Source organism: Bos indicus, chromosome 18, assembly GCF_029378745.1.
Source record: "Bos indicus isolate NIAB-ARS_2022 breed Sahiwal x Tharparkar chromosome 18, NIAB-ARS_B.indTharparkar_mat_pri_1.0, whole genome shotgun sequence".
In the NCBI taxonomy this organism is placed as follows: Eukaryota; Metazoa; Chordata; class Mammalia; order Artiodactyla; family Bovidae; genus Bos; species Bos indicus.
Genome location: NC_091777.1, coordinates 60947590 through 60968554, shown reverse-complemented (window position 1 = coordinate 60968554; position 20965 = coordinate 60947590). Strand labels below are relative to the sequence as shown.

The 20965-nt window shown below is 42.9% G+C and overlaps 1 protein-coding gene and 1 pseudogene across 2 annotated transcripts in view; both read left to right on the top strand.

Moving 5' to 3' along the window:
* The window catches only part of LOC109571826 (zinc finger protein 568-like), a 126629-nt gene that overhangs the window by 56493 nt on the left and 49171 nt on the right, over positions 1-20965 (top strand). The gene's annotated exons all lie outside the window — the stretch shown is intronic.
* LOC109572025 (steroidogenic acute regulatory protein, mitochondrial pseudogene) lies at positions 6155-7412 on the top strand (annotated as a pseudogene).

Below are 20965 nucleotides of genomic sequence, written 5' to 3'. Positions count from 1 at the left end.
AAATGAAGACAACTTATGTGATAACCCACAAACGTATTAGAAAGTCTTCCTGGAAGAGGCGTGGAATTAGTGTATACCATGCTTCCTAAGTGCTTCCTAGGCTTTGTCTGGTAAGCTGTAAAAGTCACAAATCTCATATCCTTATATCAAAAAATGAGTATTGTTGACAATTTCCCTAAACTGGTCCATGCTGTTGCTGCTTCAGCATCTCTCTGGGCAGTAGGCAGCTTGTGGTTTCTTGAACTCATAAAAGCCAGTCCTGTGAGCACCTGCTCTCTATATGACCACCTTCCTTGAGATCAACAGTCTTGCTGAACACCAGGGTCTACTTTACAAGTCCCCCTTCAATGATACCCTCACACTGCTCACCGGATTTGTTGTTTTGGCTTGAATGGATTAATTCACACTCACCCTAGGGAGCCCAGAGCACCTCACCCAGTGTAACTTCTACAGGCTAAACTGCAAGAACTGGTGTTTTCTCTGCCTAATTCTGGCTTTGACCTGCCTCAGAAATTCCTGCCCGAAATCCTCCGCTACAGAGAGGTCTTAGGTGTGGTGAGTGTGAGGCTTTGAGCTCAGGACTCCTGAACATTGGTTTGGAAGAAGAAACAGAAGAAGATGGGATTTGCTGAGGACTCCATTAACGGCCGCACTGTAGACCTGCAGATTGATAACTTCTTGGAGTGGGGACCTGACCACCAGGGATTTGTATTCATTGAAATGGTTCAGAAAGAATCTTTAGGCAAGTGGTTTCCATCTGGTTTCCCATCAGGATCACATGACCAGTGTCAGGAACTGACCTCACTGATGCCCTCCCAACAGAGTTCTATGTTGGTCCTGTGGGAGCAACACTGCGGTGTCTAGGAAGTGCTCCAGAGCATTCTAAGCAGAGGCCCAGGTTTAGGAAGCGCCTCCTTATCTATCTGTGAGAGCTGAGCCCTGGCTTCGTCCACGGAGAAGCAACAGGGTTGTTCTATCTGGATTTGGAAAGGAGAAGTCAGTCAGCTCACATCATCTGTGTGAGCAGAGTGTTAAGAGCTCTCTATGGGGAGAGAAGAATCAAGAAATAAGTTCACAGGCTGGTCTCCAGGTAGGAATTGATTGTTCCTGAATCTCTCCTGAGACAGAGGACAGGAGAGGTCGGTCTTCTCAGCTTTTCAAGGCCCTTCTGTCTGTAGGAGCATTGGTTGCAGGTTAAAGAGCTGTTTTAATGGCCTCAGCGGTATTTTCTCAAAACTCAGAAGTGTGTTTGCATCGTACGATCCCCAGAGAAGGCAGAGCAGGAGGAAGAAGAGGAGGAAATGGCAACTTCTCAGGTAAATATCCTGTCCTGGGTCTGGGGCTGCATCTGCTTTTCCTCCTGAAATGCCCAAATGAGAATCTGCAAGCCTTTAGCTTTCTGCTGCTAGTTTTTCGTCCCGGGCATCTCATCATCTTATTTCTTCCTATTTCTTTTTATCATAGTGAAGACCAGCCCTTTAGACTACTTCCTTGTGTCCCAGAGCCTTTTATCCATTGTCTGCATCCTCGCTTTCTAAGGAGCATGATGAATTCTCACCGTGAATCAGCGATTTTCAATTGTTGAAACTATTTTTTTTTGTGAGAGATCAGCATGGGGAGTCACTCCTATCCTCACTCCCACTGGGATGTGTTTTAGTGTTGGGATTTTAGGGACGTTGTGAAATGCAGTGATGACTTAGCACCTGGATGCAATATAGATATTTAAAACAGAGTTTGAAAATGCCATTGCCGGGGACCAGCCCCAGCTGATCCAGGGTATTCGAAGCGGGGCAGCGTCAGCGACCTATTTATTTAAATATTTTATCAAAGATATAAAGAGTAATAGGATGAGGATAGCTCAGTAGGAAAATTTAGTGGAGAAAAGAGGCTGAGTAGCTTGGTTTACGCGGGAGACCAATAAAACTTCAAGACAAGAAGTTTGCACCACTTACGTAGGCCGCAGGTGTCCTTCCGTTCTCCCGAAGGAGAGGAGACACTGAGGCCTCCCCGGTCGGATCTTAGAAGCCCAGGCATAATTAGCAAGCATGGCGGGTTCCGCGCTGCAGATGGAGACTCAGCCAGAATTTGGGAGAGAGAGAGGGACATGGGGAGACCAAGTTTCGGTGAACAAGGCCCGCACTTTATTTTCCAAAGTAGTTTTTATACCTTAAATAGTGCATAGAGGATAATGGGGGAAGGGGTGGAGTCATGCAAGGACAGCAGCTCCTGGTCCTAATTGAAGCCAGGCTTTCAAACTTATCATATGCAAAAGTTCAGGTGAATTACATCATCTTCTGGCCAGGAGGCCTGTTAACATTTTAAGAAACTTATCTTTCTCTAAAGGTGATTATTCCAAAGTCAGGCACCAGCCTCCAAAAAAGCATTGGACAAAGCTGCATTCCTATAGGGCAAAGGTGAGGTGGGCTCAATCAAGAAAAGAATTAACTCAAGGATCCAAGGTTACAAACATTGAGGCTACTACTTACATTTCTATACACCCATTATATCAATCAATACACTGCCAAGGACACAGTAGGTAAGGAGTATGGAGACTTAGCAGCAAACATTGGCCCAATAAGTGAAAAACCCTTCACCAATACAATTTCTAATCAATCTTTTAACTACCCAAAGGAATCTGTGTTTAGACAGTTTAGAACATCTCCTGCCTCTCACAGTTGGGAGGCTCTGAACAATCACATGTGGCCGGAAAAACCTATTCAGGCAGGCTAGAGGATTTCCAAAGGAGTTTGTAGGTTGAAACACTGTCACACCCAGGAATTATTAACTGGAGCTGTAAGCTAACTCTTTTTTCAGAGAGAGGTAGTGGGGGACAGTCCCCCATAAAGTCAGAGGTGTAGGTGAAAGCACAAAGCAGAAAGTAGGCAGACTCTGGTTTTGGGGGTAGATGCTCGAGAATTTCCAGGGAGACTCCTGAGGCTTGATCCCGCCTTTGCGTATGCCAAGCCTCCTACCTCGTGACCTTTGCCATGGGCGGAGCTCACTCCCCGCATGCCATTATACATAGAACCAACTGGCTTCTGTCCATGGGATTTTCCAGGCAAGAATTTTGCAGTGGGTTCCCATTCCCTCATCCCGGGGATTCTCTCCACCCCGAGACTGAAGCCGCATCTCCAGCATTGGCAGGCAGATTCTTTACCACTGAGCCAGCTGGGAAGCCCAGTGACTCAACTCAGAGGTTCACAGTTTTTCCGAAAATTTTCAGAAATAAAAAGCAAGCTAGGAGATGCTGTCCTTTGCATTGCTGAGTCTTACTACTTAAATGCATTATTAGGATACTAAACAGGGGAAGTATATGTGAAATGAAATTTGCATAAAATTGACAGTTTTAAATGTTAGATTCAAGTTATAATTTCATTGTTAATTCCAGAATGCCCAGGCAGTGATTGTGCATCTTTCATGTGATTCATTTACACCGTGACATCTGATGCCCACTGGTTCTGGAGACGTCACTCTGACATCATGAGACTATGAAGTTCATACTTCTCTCTTTAAACAAGGTTGTGGAAAAAAGGAATAAGGAATGTGTGGAAATGCTCATAGTTAATGGAGAAACTCCCCCATCTTCTTGGTTTCTCTTTGCTTCTGAGAATGAACACTCATTGTGTTGATTATAGATAGTGGGTTTTCGGGGTAGGCGAATTGATCACTCAAGCCCAGGTGTGATGTTTCCAGAACACTCCAGGCTCAAATCACAGACACAGTCTTTTTACCACTTATTTGTATTTTTTTAAATATTTACAGCAATCATAATGGAGCTAATGTGTTTTCCACTGTGTTGAAAGATAAAGCTCAACACAAATGATACAGTTTTTCAAGAAAGAAAAGCTTCAGAACCAATAGTCCTAATTTATCTTATACTGCTGTGTATGTTTCCACCCTAAATGTATCTAAAATGTACAAAGAATATCATCCACAAGTAGATGTATATATATTAACCCTTTAAAAATGATCTTGATTTTATTGACATGAATAGCTTTAATATTCTTAGTAAGTATAATCTCATTTTAATGTATCCCTGTGTGCAGAAAAATGTTGAAATTATTTGATGATTTTTTTCTTGTTTTGGTATTCTCCCAAGTTATATAAAGTTCTTTTGAAAAATACACTAATTTATATGTTTGGCTCGGTTGTGTCTTAGTTGTAGCAGGCAGGATCTTGGAGCCATGTGGGAGATTTTGTTGACACTGGAGAACTTTAGTTGTGGGGTGTGGGATCTATTTCTCTAAGCAGGTATTGAACCCATCCCCCTGCCTTGGGAGCTGAGGTCTTAGTCATGGACTGTCAGGGAATGTTTCACAGTAGGAGTCCTGTGTGCCCTTTCCTATCTCTCTTGAGCCCTCTGTTCCTTTTCAGTTCCTCTCAGGAGGAGAGGAGTGACAAGCCACTCCCAGGACTGAGATAATAGAGATGGGATGCTTACAGAGGATTTCCTTCATTAGCTTCTCCATTTGGTGAAAGGGATTATTTAAGACCCTCTTTTGATATGGATCCTGGAGATGGAAATGGCAACCCACTCCAGTATTCTTGCCTGGAGAACCCCATGGACTGAGGAGCAAACTGGGTTACAGACCACAGGGTCCCAAAGAGTGGGACAGGACTGAGTGACTTCACTTTCACTTTGATATGGATAGAAAGTGAAGAGGAACTAAAAAGCCTCTTGATGAAAATTAAAGAGGAGAGTGAAAAAGTTGGCTTAAAACTCAGCATTCAGAAAACGAAGATCATGGCATCTGATCCCCTCACTTCATGGAAAATAGATGGGGAAACATCGGAAACACTGTCAGACTTTATTTTGGGGGATTCCAAAATCACTGCAGATGGTGATTGCAGCCATGAAATTAAAAGACACTTACTCCTTGGAAGGAAAGTTATGACCAACCTCGATGGCATATTAAAAAGCAGAGATATTACCTTGCCAACAAAGGTCCGTCTAGTCAAGGCTATGGTTTTTCCAGTGGTCATGTATGGATGTAAGAGTTGGACTGTGAAGAAAGCTGAGCGCCGAAGAATTGATGCTTTTGAACTGTGGTGTTGGAGAAGACTCTTGAGAGTTCCTTGGACTGCAAGAAGGTCCAACCAGTCCATCCTAAAGGAGATCAGTCCTGGGTGTTCACTGGAAGGACTGATGCTAAAGCTGAAACTCCAATACTTTGGCCACCTCATGCGAAGAGTTGACTCATTGGAAAAGACCCTGATTCTGGGAGGGATTGGGGGCAGGAGGAGAAGGGGATGACAGAGGATCAGATGGCTGGATGGCATCACTCGATTGACATGAGTTTGAGTGAACTGCGGGAGTTGGTGATGGACAGGGAGGCCTGGCGTGCTGTGATTCACGGGGTCGCAAAGAGTTGGACACGACTAGCGACTGAACTGAACTGAACTGAACTTTGATATGGATTGCCTTTTGGCCTTATGGCCTCTATTGCTCTGTTTCCTTGGTAACTTGTAAAGTCTGGTCTTTTGATCTTTACCTGAAGAAGCTACGTTGTAATACAGTATAAATACTCACACGGAATTCAATAAAGCACCCTTGTACCACCAGACTTGGGTCCCCATGTCCTTCTTTCTTTCTCTCTTTCTGGCTGATTCCCTGAAGCGCAGAGGCCTGCTCTGTAACCCAGGGAATATTAGCCTCTTTCCTTCTTTTACTTTCTTATCATCAACTCCGGACCACCAGGTTCCGTTCCATTAAAGTACCCCAACGATGGACCACCACAAAAGTCCCTCTAAAACTTCTACAAACTTTCATTAGTGTTGTCTCTGTGTATTTGTTTTATTAGTTCAATTCTAGGTCACACAAACTGAAGCAAAATTCAAGCTCTGCCATTTAATGAATGTTTGACAAAATATTTGCAAAAAGGTAGAACTGCAATGGTGTTGATTTTATATTATTTATGTGGTGCATTTAACAGTAAAAAATTGTTAGAAAGACATAGAATATATACTAAATAAGTCAAACGGTTGTAGCTGCCCTGGGTACTATTCTATCAGACCTCTCAAATGTGCAAAACACTTACAATTCAATGTTTAAGTATGAATCTTTACTATTCTATTTCTTTGCAGCTCATGTAGCTTAAAATGGCTATTTAAGGAGCAGTTTTCTTCACATTACTAGTTACAATAAGCTTGTTAAAAATGCGGAGCATTGGCAGCTGCAGGGCCCGAGGCCACAACCCTGTCAGGCTGAGGAAGCACAGGAGCAGCCATCCTCCGGGACCAGAGGCCACAGCAGGAGCCCTCAGCATCCCCGCCAGACTCCACACCTGCCCCTACTGCCCGGAAAGATGCTTCTCGCGACGTTTAAGCTGTGTGCCGGAAGCTCCTACAGACACGTGCGCAGCATGAAGGGGCTGCAGCAGCAGGCTGTGCTGGCCATCGGCCAGGAGCTGAACCGGAGGGCCCTAGGGGGCCCGGCCCCAGCTGCGTGGATTAACCAGGTTCCGCGTTGCGGCTCTCTCCTAGGTTCTCAGCTGGAAGACCCTCTCTACAGCGACCAAGAGCTGGCCTATATCCAGCAGGGAGAGGAGGCCATGCAGAGGGCCCTGGGCATCCTCAAAGACCAGGAGGGCTGGAAGAAGGAGAGCCAGCAGGCCAATGGGGACGAGGTGCTGAGTAAAGTGATCCCTGACGTGGGCAAGGTGTTCCGGTTGGAGGTGGTGGTGCACCAGCCCATGGAGAGGCTTTATGAAGAGCTTGTGGAGCGCATGGAGGCCATGGGCGAGTGGAATCCCAATGTCAAGGAGATCAAGGTCCTGCAGAAGATTGGAAAAGACACGGTCATCACTCACGAGTTGGCTGCAGAGGCGGCAGGAAACCTCGTGGGGCCCCGAGACTTTGTGAGCGTACGCTGTACCAAGCGCCGGGGCTCCATGTGTGTGCTGGCTGGCATGGCCACACTCTATGAGGAGATGCCCCAGCAGAAGGGTGTCATCAGAGCTGAGCACGGCCCCACCTGCATGGTGCTCCGCCCCTTGGCTGGAAGTCCCTCAAGGACCAAACTCACCTGGCTGCTCAGCATTGACCTCAAGGGATGGCTGCCGAAGACCATCATCAACCAGGTCCTCTCGCAGACCCAGGTGGATTTTGCCAATCACCTGCGCAAGTGCCTGGAGTCCTGCCCTGCTCTTGAAGCCAGGTGTTGAAGGCCAACTTGCGGCTCCACCAGCTCCCGGCTGAATGGGTTTGAGGGCTCACGAGGAGGCCCCTGCTAGAAGCCTCCAAGTCTGTTAAAGATCTCATCTGAGGACAGTGGGACAAGGTGGTGGCACGTTTTCAATAAGATACTACAGCTCAGCTACTACAGCAGCATTTTAGTACCAAGAGAATGCGGACAAGGCTCTTCTAACTTCATTCACTGATGAGCTGTAAAATGAAGCATAAGGGTCTCAAAACATTTGTGAAACATTTTTTTCCTGGGTCCTGACAGCGTCTACCTAAAAATATCTTGATAATGCTACCAGTTAAGGAATGCAGGGTGCAGAGGTTGCAGAACCCAAGGATCAGGTTGTCAAGCTTGAGGAGGTCAAGAAGTCTGCGGGCAATGTGTGCAGACCGAGGTCTTGCACAGGGCCTCCCACAACCCTCTGCTCCTCTACCAAGTGGGTGAACAGCTGCACCAAAGAGTAAGCAACTCCCACAGCAGACGGCTTCTAGAACTCTAGTTCAAGTGACCTTATGGAAAAAATACAGAACTGTTATACTGATTCCCGTACTTCTTCCATGACAGGAGTCAGAATAAAGAATTGTAACTAACATAAAAACTTTCAGTTAGTCTGTACCCGATTTAAAATTCTACTCTTTAAAAATCCATGCTAGTAAATGGCAAGCTCATACTAAAGGAGCCGTGGATAAAGATTTTAATTAAACTAAATCTCTTACTTCATTCAAAGGAAAAACTCCAGGGGACTTAATTTCAATTATGTAGGATCTGTTACTGGAATCTTTCATAAAAATTTAATTTGGAAAATACGCACAAGACTAAATCAGTTCTTACAAGAACTCTATAGCTGGTAGCTGATTAATGGGCATTGGAAGATGAAGATTTTGACTGAAGATTTTTATTTACCTAAAAGGATAGAATCAAAAGCGAGGGACTGAATGGTATTACTGAGAAAATCAAAAAGCAAATTTTACTACTTTCCCATTAGTTGCTTTAGATCTGAAATAGGAACTGAATCTTTAGTCTGGAGTCTATCCTGTCCTCTTAGCTTGACTCAGGGCTGCAATTTCTCTGCTTTAACAGGTCAACGTCTTACTATCTTGGAGGAGATGGCTGGAAGAAGGTATGATAGCATGAGAGCAAAATCCCTTTCCAAGGTCTGAGAATTGGTGCTCTAAACATCTGAGTTGAGATGGGGTTATCTGGCTAAAATACATATGCAGGATGAAAACCCAACCATTATCACTTGAAGTGTTTCCATTCCAGTGCTAACAGCATTGATGATTTACACCATGTGGAATGTCAGGCTAGCTAATTTATTAAACAAATTAGCAGTAGCAGAAATGCTGGTATTTATTGAGGCATTGAGACTGTACAACTGACACAGGTATATATTAATATTTATTGTTTCTTATTAGTCTATTTTTGGCATAGATGAAATTGTTTTTCCAGCCTGGAAGCTTCAGAGTGAGAAGGAGTAACTGTGGAAGTATTTCAAGAACAGAACTCGCCACTCCCAGCTAAGAGAAAGGGTTGCTTGTTGAAAGGTGTGTACAGCAACACATGCTCTGGTTTTGAGAACAGGCTGACAGTGAGAAATGGGCTTTCAACACACACCATGTTTGCCTTTTCCAAACTATGCTACTGTGTCTTTGAGGGGCCTGGGGAGATCTCACTTGTTTTTCATTGGAATAAAATGAGTTGTCAGTGAAAAAAAAAAAAAAATGTGGAGCATCGGCCCCACTCCAAAACTCTTGAATCAGAGTATGCTTTTTTTTAATGTCTCCTGTTTTCTTGATAGACAATTTATCCTGTTTCACAGGCTTATGACACTCAAAAATTAATATGCCAATGTTGATCCGATCATTTTATAATTTCTCTTCCAGATCACAATAGTTTGTATAATGCTTTGTGGATCATATCCCATCCTCTTTTCTTGGGGTCGGAATGTGGTGGAAAATATTACTGTGTAAAAATGTTATTATTCTGTACCATCAGCCACACCACTAATCACAACCAGGTCTCTGAACTTGCTGTTTTCATCTTGGGTCACATGAGGAAGTCTTCCCATGGCCACATGGCATCTTTCCTTTGTATTTCAGGGACAGCTGACATTCTGGGATATGGCCATAGATTTTGCTCAAGAGGAGTGGGAATGCTGGACCTCGGTCAGCAGGAATTGTACAGGGACGTGATGGTAGAGAAATATAGGAACCTATCCTGCTTGGGTAAGGATGACTTCCTTCCAGAATCGCTTATCTACCATCAGGGTTTTGCTTCTTTTGTTCTAGACGGTCTCCTGAAATCTTTTTCTTCTTCCAATAATTTCAGGTCCTTGCTTTCTAGGGGGAAATGAGTATTTGTGATATTTGAAAGACAATTTTCACGAGTCATTATTATTCTAAACTACTGCTTCCTTGATGTAATCTGTTGCCTTCATTCTTTTTGTTTGTTTGTTTACTTTTTAATTGAAGGATAATTGCTTTACAGAATTTTGTTGTTTTCTGTAAAACCTCAACATGAAACAGCCATAGGTATACATGTATCCCCTCCCTTTTGAATATCCCTCGCATCTCCCTCCCCATCCCACTCCCTGTGCTGTTTGAGTTTCCTGACACACACAGCAAATTCCCTTTGGATATCTATTTTTACATGTGGTAATGTAAGTTTCCATGTTACTCTCTCCATACATCTCACCCTCTCCTCCCCTCTCCCGATTTCCATAAGTCTATTATCTATGTCCGTTTCTCCAATGCTGTTCTGCAAGTAAATTCTTCAGTACTGTTTTTTTCTAAATTCCATATATATGTGTTAGTATATGATATTTCTATTTCTCTTTCTGTCTTACTTCACTCTGTATAGTAGGCTCGAGGTTCATCCACCTCGTTAGAACTGACTCAAATACGTTCCCCTTTATGGCTGAGTAATATTCCATTGTGTACTATGTACCACTGCTTCTTCTGCCTTCATTCTTGTTGTTTGTTATTCAGTGGCTAAGTTGTATGGAACTCTTGGATCCCATGGAATGCAGCAAGCCAGGCTTCCCTATCCTTCGTCAATGCCTGGAGTTTCCTCAAATTCATCTCCACTGAGTCAACAAAGCTGTTCAATCATCTCACCCTCTGTCACTCCCTTCTCCTTTTGCTTTCAATCTTTCTCAGCATCAGGATCTTGCCAATGAGTTTATTCAGCACACACAGAGACCAAAGTATTGCGGCTTCAGCCTCAGCGTCAGTCCTTCCTATGAATATTCAGGATTGATTTCCTTATGGTTGACTGGTTTCAGCTTCTTGAGTCCAAAAGACTCTTAAGAGCCTTATCCCGCACCACAATTTGAGCTATCAATTCTTCGGCGCTCAGCCTTCTTTATTGTCCAAATATCACATCCGTATGTGACTACTAGAAAAACCATAGCTTTGACCATTTTGGTGTTTGTGTGCAAAGTGATATCCTGCTTTTGAATATGCTGTCTAGATTGGTCATAGCTTTTCTTCCAAGGAGCAACTGTCTTTGAATTTCAGGGCTGAAATCACCATCCGCAGTGATTTTGGAGCCCTCTGTCACTGTTTCTGTGTTCGCATCTATTTGAATTAAGTGATGGGACTAAATCCCATGATCTTAGTTTTCTGAATGTTGAGTTTTCTGCCAGCTTCTTTCACTCTCCGTTTCATCCCCATTAAGAGCCTCTTTAGCTCCTTTCCGCTTTCTGCCACTAGAGTGGTATCATGTGCCTATCTGAGATCATTGATATTTCTCCTGGCAATCCTAATTCCAGGTTCTACTTCATCCAGCATGGCTTTGGCTGGATAAAGTACTCTGCATAGAAGTTAAATAACAGTGTGACAATATACAGCTCTGAGGTCCTCCTTCCCTATTTGAAACCAGTCCATTGTTCCGTGTTGGTTCTAACTGTTGCTTCATGACCTGCATAGCCTTCATTCTGGACTAGTGGTGATTCTATAAATTCTCTGGAGTCAAATAGCACCAACCTCCTCTTAAAATCAGATTTCCTCTACCTCCTTTAACCTCAGTAGAGCTTGAGTACAATTTCAGAATCTGGATTTTATGCATTTGTATTTTAAAGGTGCTTTCAATAAAGTCTTTGGGGAAATCCTTTTTTTTTTTTTTTTTTTTTTTGGCTATTTTAACCTTCTACCTTGACTTCTCTTCTTACCTTAACACATACTGGATCGGAAACAGATGAATCACCACCAAAACACATATTCCTGTTTCTGATGAACATGTCTTGTGTTCTCTCAGCTGGATCTGGTCATCTTTCAGGATGAAGTGAAGGATGCTTGGACTGTAAATCAAATGGAGAAAACAGCAATACACCCAGGTACATGTCAGTGGACGGAGCAGATGACTCAGATGAAAGCGATGGAGGATGCAATACTTTGTCATGTGGTTTGGGAAGATCTACTTCAATGGAAATGATTTTGGATTAGCCTTGGTTTATTTCTGTCCCTGTCATAGAGGGTCATCTCTTGACCCCTTCTTGATTCTTTTTATCATTTATGTATTTCTCTCCAGTGATTAATGTTCACATTCGCAGTGAGGACAAGAATTCTTGTCTTGGCCTGAGACAAATGGCATGACCTGATGGCTCCTCAATTGAGCCACTGAGGAGGTTTCAGGAAAAACTCTGTGGATTTCTGAGTAACTATATTAAGCCCTTTTAAATCTTAATGTGTGGGTGGAGTCGTGAACAAACTGCCAAACTTCTGGGAATACTGGGGACAGATATTATTTGTTTCTACCCTATAATTTCCAATCCTTGGAAACTACATGTATGATTTAATAAATTTCATCCTCAAATTATTTCTTCACTGCTTAGGACACCTCCCTTAAATGGGCAAATGCAAACCTGAATTTTACTTCAAAATTAGTTTTTTAGATGAACTAACATTAAATATGTTAAGTGTATTTACCCTAGTTCCTCAATGATAAAACACTCTCAAGAGTCTTCTCCAGCACACAATTTGAAAGCCTCAATTATTCAGTGCCCTGCCTTCTCTATGGTCCAAATCTCAAACGACTTGGAAAGACCATAGTTTAGACTAGATGGACTTTTGTTAGCAATTGATGTCTTTGCTTTTTACTACACTAAGTTTGTCATAGCCTTCAAGAGGCAAGCATCTTTTGATTTCATGGCTGCCGTCACCGTTCACAGTGATGTTAAAGCCCAGGAAGAGAAAATCTGTCACTGTTTCCACTTTTTCCCGCTATTTCCTATGAAGTGATAGGACTGGATGTCATCATCATAGTTTTTTTAATGATGAGTTTTCAGCCAGCTTTTTCATTCACCTCATTCACCCTCATCAAGAGGCTCTTTCGTTCCTCTTCACTTTCTGCCAGTAGTGTAAAATCATCTGCGTATCTGAGGTTGTTGCTGTTCGTCCAGGCCATCTTGACTCTAACACTAAAGAAGCCTTTTCTAAAAGCAGATCTCTGAGCCTGGGTGAAACAAAGGCAGCTATTCAGAAGCCACCAGCTGTTTCCTACTTGGTAACTGCTGAGGAGCTGGGGCTGGTTGAGGCGTGGGGATGGGGGGGTGGGCGGTGGTGTGAGAGGCTGCCATCCGCCATTTTTGTTCAGACTTTGTTTCTTGAATATACTGATTCATAGAGGGTGTGACTTAGTGATCAGTGAGCTCCCTCATCCATTCAGCAGTCAGGGTATGATGGGCTTGTGTCTCTATGTTTGTTGTTGTTCACTCACTCACTCTTGTCCAACTTTTGAGACCCATGGACTGTAACACGCCAGGTTTCCCATTCTTTCACCATCTGGAGTTTGCTCAAAATCATCTCCATTGAGATGGCGATGCCATTTAAACCTCTGGTCTTCTGTCGTCCCCTTGGAATTAGGATGTGAACAATCAAGGAAGAAGGATTGTCCCCAGATAGCTAGATGCATATGAAAGAAATGATTTCAATAAGTCCAGATGCTTCCATTTTCCCATACATAGTGAAAGTGAAAGTGAGCTCAGTCGTGTCCGACTGTTTGCGACCCCGTGGACTGCAGCCCACTAGGCTCCTCTGTCCGTGGGATTCTCCAGGCAAGAATACTGGAGTGGGTTGACATTTCCTTCTCCAGGGGATCTTCCTGACCCAGGAATTGAACCCGGGTCTCCTGCATTGCAGGCAGGTGATTTACCAAGTGAGCTATGAGGGAAGCCCCATACGTAGACGATCACTAAATCTCTTCATGTGAGAGATGTTTTTCCCTTGCATTAATTGTCACTTTTAATATTCAGATTACCTGCCCCTTGCTGCAAAATTGTATATAGTGTGGCTCCTGTCTTGCCTCCTCAGCTGTCTTGCAGTCACCTGACACTGTGTCTCCTGGGCTCACATTTCCACAAAATAAAACCTAACTCTCAACGTTCAGGCCACGTGTATCTTTTTTTTTTTTAGCCTTTGTTATGTCACTTAGTACTTAACACAGATCATTATTTCCTTTGTTGGTCATCAGGTATGCATTTAAGGCATCATTTTCACAGACATTTCTCCATTCCCTTGCGCACTTTTGGACTTCCAAAGTGGCAGTAGGACTAAAGAGTCTAAGTGACAATGCAGGAGGCCTAACAGACCTGGGCGTCATCCCTGGGTCAGGAATATCCCCTGGAGGAGGAAATGACACTCCACTCCAGTATTCTTGCCTGCAAAATCCCATGGAGAGAGGAGCTGGTGGGCTAGAGTCCAAAGGGTCGGAAAGACTCAGACATCACTGAGCGTCTAGGCACACACATTTTTAACCCAATGTTCACTGCTGTCCCTGCTTTATTTCCAAAGAAAGCTGTGAAGGTCAAGAGAAACAAATCAAAATTTTACATGATCTCCTGCTCCTTCTGCCTCTGTAACTCAGCTTGCTCCTTGCAAAGTCTATATCACATAGGTCTCAAAAAGTGGGGACTCACAATACTTGGAACTGGAGCTTATCTCACTCACACTTGTCCTGCCCTTTGGAATCGCCCTAGCCCCTGCAAACCTGCAAACCTGCAAATCATGCCTGTCCATGTATGAAAACTCTGTAACCCCTTTGTTCAGGGCTCAGAGCTTGGAGTGTTAACTCCTCTGGGCCCACTGGTGTAATGAACCTGAGTTCTCCAACTCTCTGAGTGTGGTGCTTAGTTTCTCAAGTACTGGTTTCTGCAACATTTCTGGAGACCCCAGCGAGATTCCAACTACATTGGCCCCTTGAGCCGCCGGACTGGTGGCTCAGCCAGGTCAGAGCAGAGGACCCTGAGACAAACAAGGAGGCGTGATACCTGATGGTATTCTCTGTGCTCTTTTGGAACGGTGCTCTAACTCTCTGGATGGCTGAGCCCTGACCAGACTCATTGAAGGGACAGACCAACTCACCAGGAATGGCCACAGGATCAGGTAAAGGCCTGGGGCCAGTCCCAAGTCAGGAGGTCTTAATCCAATGTGTAGAAGAGGAGACTGATCACCTCCTTGGAGCTCCCAGGAAGGGAGCATCAGATAGGGAGACCTGGGGACTCAGGAGAGGGGGGTATTGTGACAACCTCTGAGTGATTGTGTATGCATGATTGCTGATTGAATGCAGTGAAAGTGAGCTTCACAGTCCACGGCCTTCGGAGACTGAGGGGGCCCAAAACCTGGGGTCTGTGATGACCTCATGAGGCTGGAAGGATGTGCCAGCCTCTTGGGGATCTGATCCCTCCCTGTGAGGCTGGTCCAGTTTGGGAGTTTGTACCTACCTGCCAATATTAAGAGGAATCTTAAATCTCCCTCAGGAGAGTGGCCAGGTGGAGGAAAAATGAATGTGAATGAGACTCTTGACCAGCGCTCCAGCATTAGGGCTGCCAGATGAAACAAAGGACTTTACCCTCTCTGTACATGAGGAAATCACACTGCACTGGGGGTCCTCACACAAACAGTTGGGCCATGTCATTGCCCAGTCGCATGCTTGTGCAAACCACTGGATCCAGTGGTCACGGGACGGCTACCATGCCTCCGAGCATTATCTGCCACTGTGATTCTGGCCAGAGAAGCAGATAAGCTTACACTAGGACAAAGTGTAAATGTAAAGGTTTCCCATGCTGTTACTGCCCTGATGAACAGGGCACACAAGTGGCTGGCCAAATCCAGGACGATTCACTATGAAGAACTGTGTTGCAAAAACTTACAGGTCCAACTCGGACCTGTAACCTACCACTTTTTACCTACAGAAGCAGGAACCCCTCTCATAACTGTGAGGAGTTCATAGATGAGATTTACTCGAGCAGGCTGCACCTGATGGACATTCCCTTCTAGAACCCAGAACTGGAACTGTTCACTGACAGAAGCAGTTCATCCAAGACGGGCAGCACAAAGCAGGCTCTGCCATAACAACAACTGACGAGATAGTGAAGGCCGAGGCCTTTCCACAAGGGTGGTCACCACTGCGGGCTGAGCTATGGGCACTCTCCCAGGCACTATGGCACGCCGAACGGAAAGGAGTCAACTTCTATACTGAGGCAAGGTATGCCTTTGCTACTTTACATGTACATGGAGCCATTTATAAAGAAAGGGGACTATTGACAGCGGGAGGAAAGGAGATTTTTAAAAAAAAGAAATCTTCAGCTGTTAGAACCAGTCTGGAAGCCTTCCCAAGTGGCAGTCATCCATTGTAAGGGCCATCAGCGAGGAACTGATCCAGTCAGCAATGGGAATCGGACAGCGATTAGGCAGCCAAGGAGGTGGCGACCCAACCGAGTCCCACAGTGGGCCCCGAGGCAATCTTTAAGGTCCTCTTGGCACCAGAATTACCTCCATCCCCAAGGTATACCAAGGAAGAAGTTCAGTGGGCGCTAAATGAGGGAAGAATAAAAGGAGGGCTGCTGGAGCTCCCAGATCAAAGACTCTGTCTCCAGCAATACAGAAATCCAGCTGGTAAAACATCATGAGAAAACTCGTTTAGGAAAACCTGTGCTGGAGAGCTTACTGGGCCACTGCTATTTCGTTCCTAAGCTCCCAGCCCTGTGTGTGCAGACCAGTGCTACCTGTGTGACTTGTGCACAGAACAACGCCAGGCAAAGACCAAGACCCAACTCAGGGGTGCTCTCTACCATGATGTTAGACAACTATAGGAACTTGGCCACTTTGGTTGAGGATAACTTCCTTTCGGAATCTCTTATCTACTCTCAGGGTTTTGGTTCCTGCATTTCTAGAATGTCTCTTGGAAACTTCTCCTTCTTTTAATAGCGTTTCAGATCCCTGCTTTCTATGGGAAAATGGGAAATTGTGAATTTAGAAAGAAGACTTCATGATGATTTAAATTTTTTTCTTCCTTGATGTAATCTGCCTGCTTCTAGGTTACTGCTAATTCTATAAGTTCTGTGGTATAAAGTGCTGTCACCTTCCTTTTCAAATCAAATTAAACTACTTACTTTTGCGTTGTAGTATGTGACCAGAATGTCAGGATTTGATTTCAATGTATTAGTTAGTTTTGTATAGGAGCTTTCAATAAAGTATTTGAGGAAATATTTTTCTAGGTTGTCTTAACATTCCACCATGCATTGTCTTCTCACCTGGATACATATTAGATTGGAAAGTGTTGAATCTCTAGCAAAACAAATATTCTATTCTCTGATGAACAGGTCTTATGGTTTCTAAGGTGGACCTGGTCACTTTTCTGGAGCAAATGAAGGATATCAGGAATATAAGCAGAATGGAGACAATGGCCATGTACCCAGGTACGTGTGAATGGATGGAGCCAATGACTCAGGTGAGAGGTCCAAGCATCAGTGAAGAAGTCATTCTTCGTCATGTGTTTTCTGAAGATCTGCTTCATTGGAAACGATTTTGGAGAAGTCTGGATTTATTTCTGTTTCTGTCATAGATGGCTATCACCTGCTGCCTTCTTCCTGTTAAACCATGACGAAATCTTGTCTGGTGATTACCTTTCTCTTTCACAGTGAGAACTAAAATGCTCTTCTTGGCTTGTGACAACCTGCATGAACTGGTTGCTGTTTCATTTCTTGAGAGTCCTAATAAAACTGTGCACATTTCTGAGTAACTATGATGTTCCATTTATCAAATATCAGGTCTTTCTATAAAGATAATCATATTGGAGAGAAGACTTATAATTGTAGTGAATATGGTAAAGTTTCTAATCAGTCTTCAGAACTTATTGAACAGCAGACTATTCCGAATCCACAAAAAGAAAACAAGTGTAAGGAATGTATAAAAGTCTTTACTCACTCATCCGATCTAAGTAGCAATTGGATGATTCATGCAGATTGGAAACCTTTCAATTGTACAATTTGGCAGAGCCTTTAGTAACAGTTCACATCTTAGGCACCATCAGTGAATCCATACTGGCCAGAAATCTTATAAACTTATAAATGTAAGGAGTGTGGCAAAGTGTTTATCTATTGCTCAAATCTTAATCGACATCAGCAAATTCATACTGGGGAGAAACCTTATAAATGTGCAAAGTGTGGCAAAGCCTTTTATCAGAACTCAAATCTTACTTAACATCAGCGAATTTATACTGGAGAGAAAACTTCTAAATGTAAGGATTGCTTCAAAGCCATCCAGCAGATGTCAAGTTTTTCTCAACATCAGTGAATTCATAGTGGAGATATACCTTACAAATGTGTGGAATGTGGCAAAGCCTTTATCCGTTGCTCAAATCTTACTGAACATCAGCGAACTCATACTTGGAAGAAACCTTAGAAATGTACAGAGTGTGGCAAAGCCGTTACCAATAGCTCAGGTCTTTCCCAACATCAGAGGATTCATACTGGGGAGAAACCATGCAAATGCAAAGAAGGTGGCAAAGCCTTAGCCAGAGCTCAAATTTTTCTAAATATCAGCAAATTCATACTGGAGAGAAACCTTACAAATGTAAGCAATGTGGCACAGCCTTTAGTCAGAGCAGTGATCTCACTCAACACCTGAGAGCACACACTGGAGACAAGCCCTAGTAATGAAACAAGTGATGAAAGAGGTTTGTCTTAAACATACATCAGAAAGCATGAGAGCTTATACAAGAAACATATGGAAATAATGTAACAAATATGTACAAATGTATTTCATCAAAACATAAATCTAAATACATATCAGAGACTGAAAATTAGTAAGGATTTCATCAATCCTGTTTTCTGAAGTTCCTCTGAAGGAGAATTATTATGGAGAGTAATGCATAATTAAAACACATAGAAAGTGAACATGTTAGTATGGTCACAAGATGAAGGGTTGGTGGTTAGAAACTTACACTTATTAGCAATGTATCCTGTTTATAATGACATGATTTGAAATTATTTGAGAATGAGTGTAATTCAACTATGAAATCCATATTGTGCTTCATTTTTAGTGTGTATGCAAATATAGATTTTTTTTTTATGGTTTGTACTTTAGAGATAAGAGAAGCCCTTCTATATTGTGTTGTGACCATTTCTATCTATTCTCCATTACAGAATGGAACCGGAATGTAAAATGTACAATGAACATCTAAATGCAGGTGTTTGTTATTCATATGAAATATCCTGGGAGGTTGCCATAATATAAGTGATCATGAAATCTTTCCATGTATTAAAGTAAGAAAGAAGTTGGTTCTATTGTTTTTGGTTTAATATTTATTTATTTGGTTGCCTCAGATCTTAGTTGCAGCATGTGGGACCTAGTTCCCTGACCAGGGATTGAACCCAGACCCTGTGCATTGGGAATGCGGAGTCTTAGCCACTGGACCACCAGGGAACTTCTCCAAAGGTCTGTTCTAAAGTTTCAATACTTACATCACTTGAATTGTAAGAACACAATCACAGTTCACTACAATATTGATTTATCTTTATAATATCAGCATAAGTGAAGTATATTACTTGACAATGTTGAACTATAGACAGCTTCTGTGATAACCTAGAAATGTATTAGAACCCTTTCCAGAAAAGGCATGTAATTAGTGTATTTCTTGTTTACTAAGTGTTTCCTAGGCTTTGTTTTGTAAGTCATAAACATAATAATCCTCACATCCTTTTATCAGAAAAATGAGTATCTTTCTCTGTGCTTTTAATCTGATTTAATCATAGATCAAACTGTGGACTGTAAAATGTTTATGTTCAACCCTGTGTGAAATTAATACATGGCTATTAATAAAAGTGAATGTTTTCTAGTGTTTCAATTGATTGTAATGAATGAAGTGTTAAGACTGTGATCAGCAGTCTTGCCAAACCCCAGGTTCTACTTCACAGGTCCCCCTTCAAAGACACCCTTACAGAGCTCACCAGAATCCTGCTCGTCTTGGTCTGCAGAGACCGATTGACCCTCAGTCTGCGGAGCCCAGAGCACTTCACCCAGGGTCACTCATAAGCCTGAGTCCCACTTACTGACACTGTCTGGGCCTGGTTCTAGCCTTCACCTCCCACAGGGTCCCTCAAGGCTTGCTGTGAATTCTCTCATAAACTCACCAGCTTCAATTTTCCTTTCTTCTTCTGTTGAACTAAGACTTTCCATGGGATCATTTTAGCAAATATAAATTTAACAAAGTCACAGGAAGGACAATTAAAAAACATGATTGCAAAATTCTGAACTAAGATTCATAAAATTTTACCACATGTAAAATTCTCAGCACGTGTCTCTCATCTAGGCTTAAAGGAACTGTTTTCTCACGCCTTTGACATACATTGAATGCAATATATAAATATCTGAAGGTACATACATTGGCAGTGAGAAAACTAATATAGAATGTGCAAGTGTAGGAGTTTTAGTGCATATTTATTTAAAGAATTTGGGAATGATAGATCCAAAGTGAGAATATCAGCATGGTAAATATCAGATTTACCACGAATTTACAGAGTTGTCAACTAATCTGTTTTGTCGACTTTTCATGGAATTTATTTCCTTACATGTCAGGAGGTTGCGTTTGTTAAGGAACTGCCACACTGTCCTCCCTAGTGGCTGCACCAGCTTCCATTTCCTTCAGTCATGTAGGAGGTTCCCTGATCTCCATAGCCTCTTCAGCCTTTATTATATCCTTAGTGGGCATTTTGATAATGGTTATTCTGACTAGAATGAGGTGATACCTCATTGTAGTTTTGTTTTCCTTTTCTTAATAATTACTGACACTGAGTGTCTTTCATTTGCCTCTTGCCCATCTAAATGTCTTCTTTGGAGATATGAGGTCTTGGTCCAATTTTTGATTGAGTTATTTTTGTCCCTGATATTTTAAACGTTTAAAAAATTTTTGTCTGTTGCTGTGTGCAGGCTTCCTCTAGGTGTGGTGCATGGGGTTCTCATTGTAGTGGCTTCTTCTGTGAAGCACGGCTCTAGGTGTCAGTAGTTGCAGAACACAGGCTCAGTAGTTGTGGTGCACAGGCTAAGTTGCCCTGCAGCATGTGGAATATTCCTGGGACAGGGTTCAACCCCATATCCCCTGCACTTGCTGGCAGATCTGTATCCACCAGGCAATTGTTTCACAATTTTTTTGTAAAAATGGAAGGTTTTTTTTCTTTTGGAATGTATGTATTTTTAGTTTTTGAGTTTTTTAATCTTTTTAAAATTTTTCCATTGAAGGATAATTGCTTTACAGAATTTTGTTGTTTCCTGTCAAACATGAACAAGAATCAGCCATAGGTACACCCGTGTCCCCTCCCTTCTGAGCCTCCCTGCCAGGTCCCTCCCCATCCCACCCTTCTACATTGTTACAGTGCTGTGTTCCTTTCTGCTGTACAATACTGTCAATCAGCCATAAGTGTTGAGGCAGTCTGAGTTCGGGTTGGAAAAGAATTTCCAGACACAGGGCATTTCAGAAAGGAGTGAGTTTATTAAAAACAAAGGG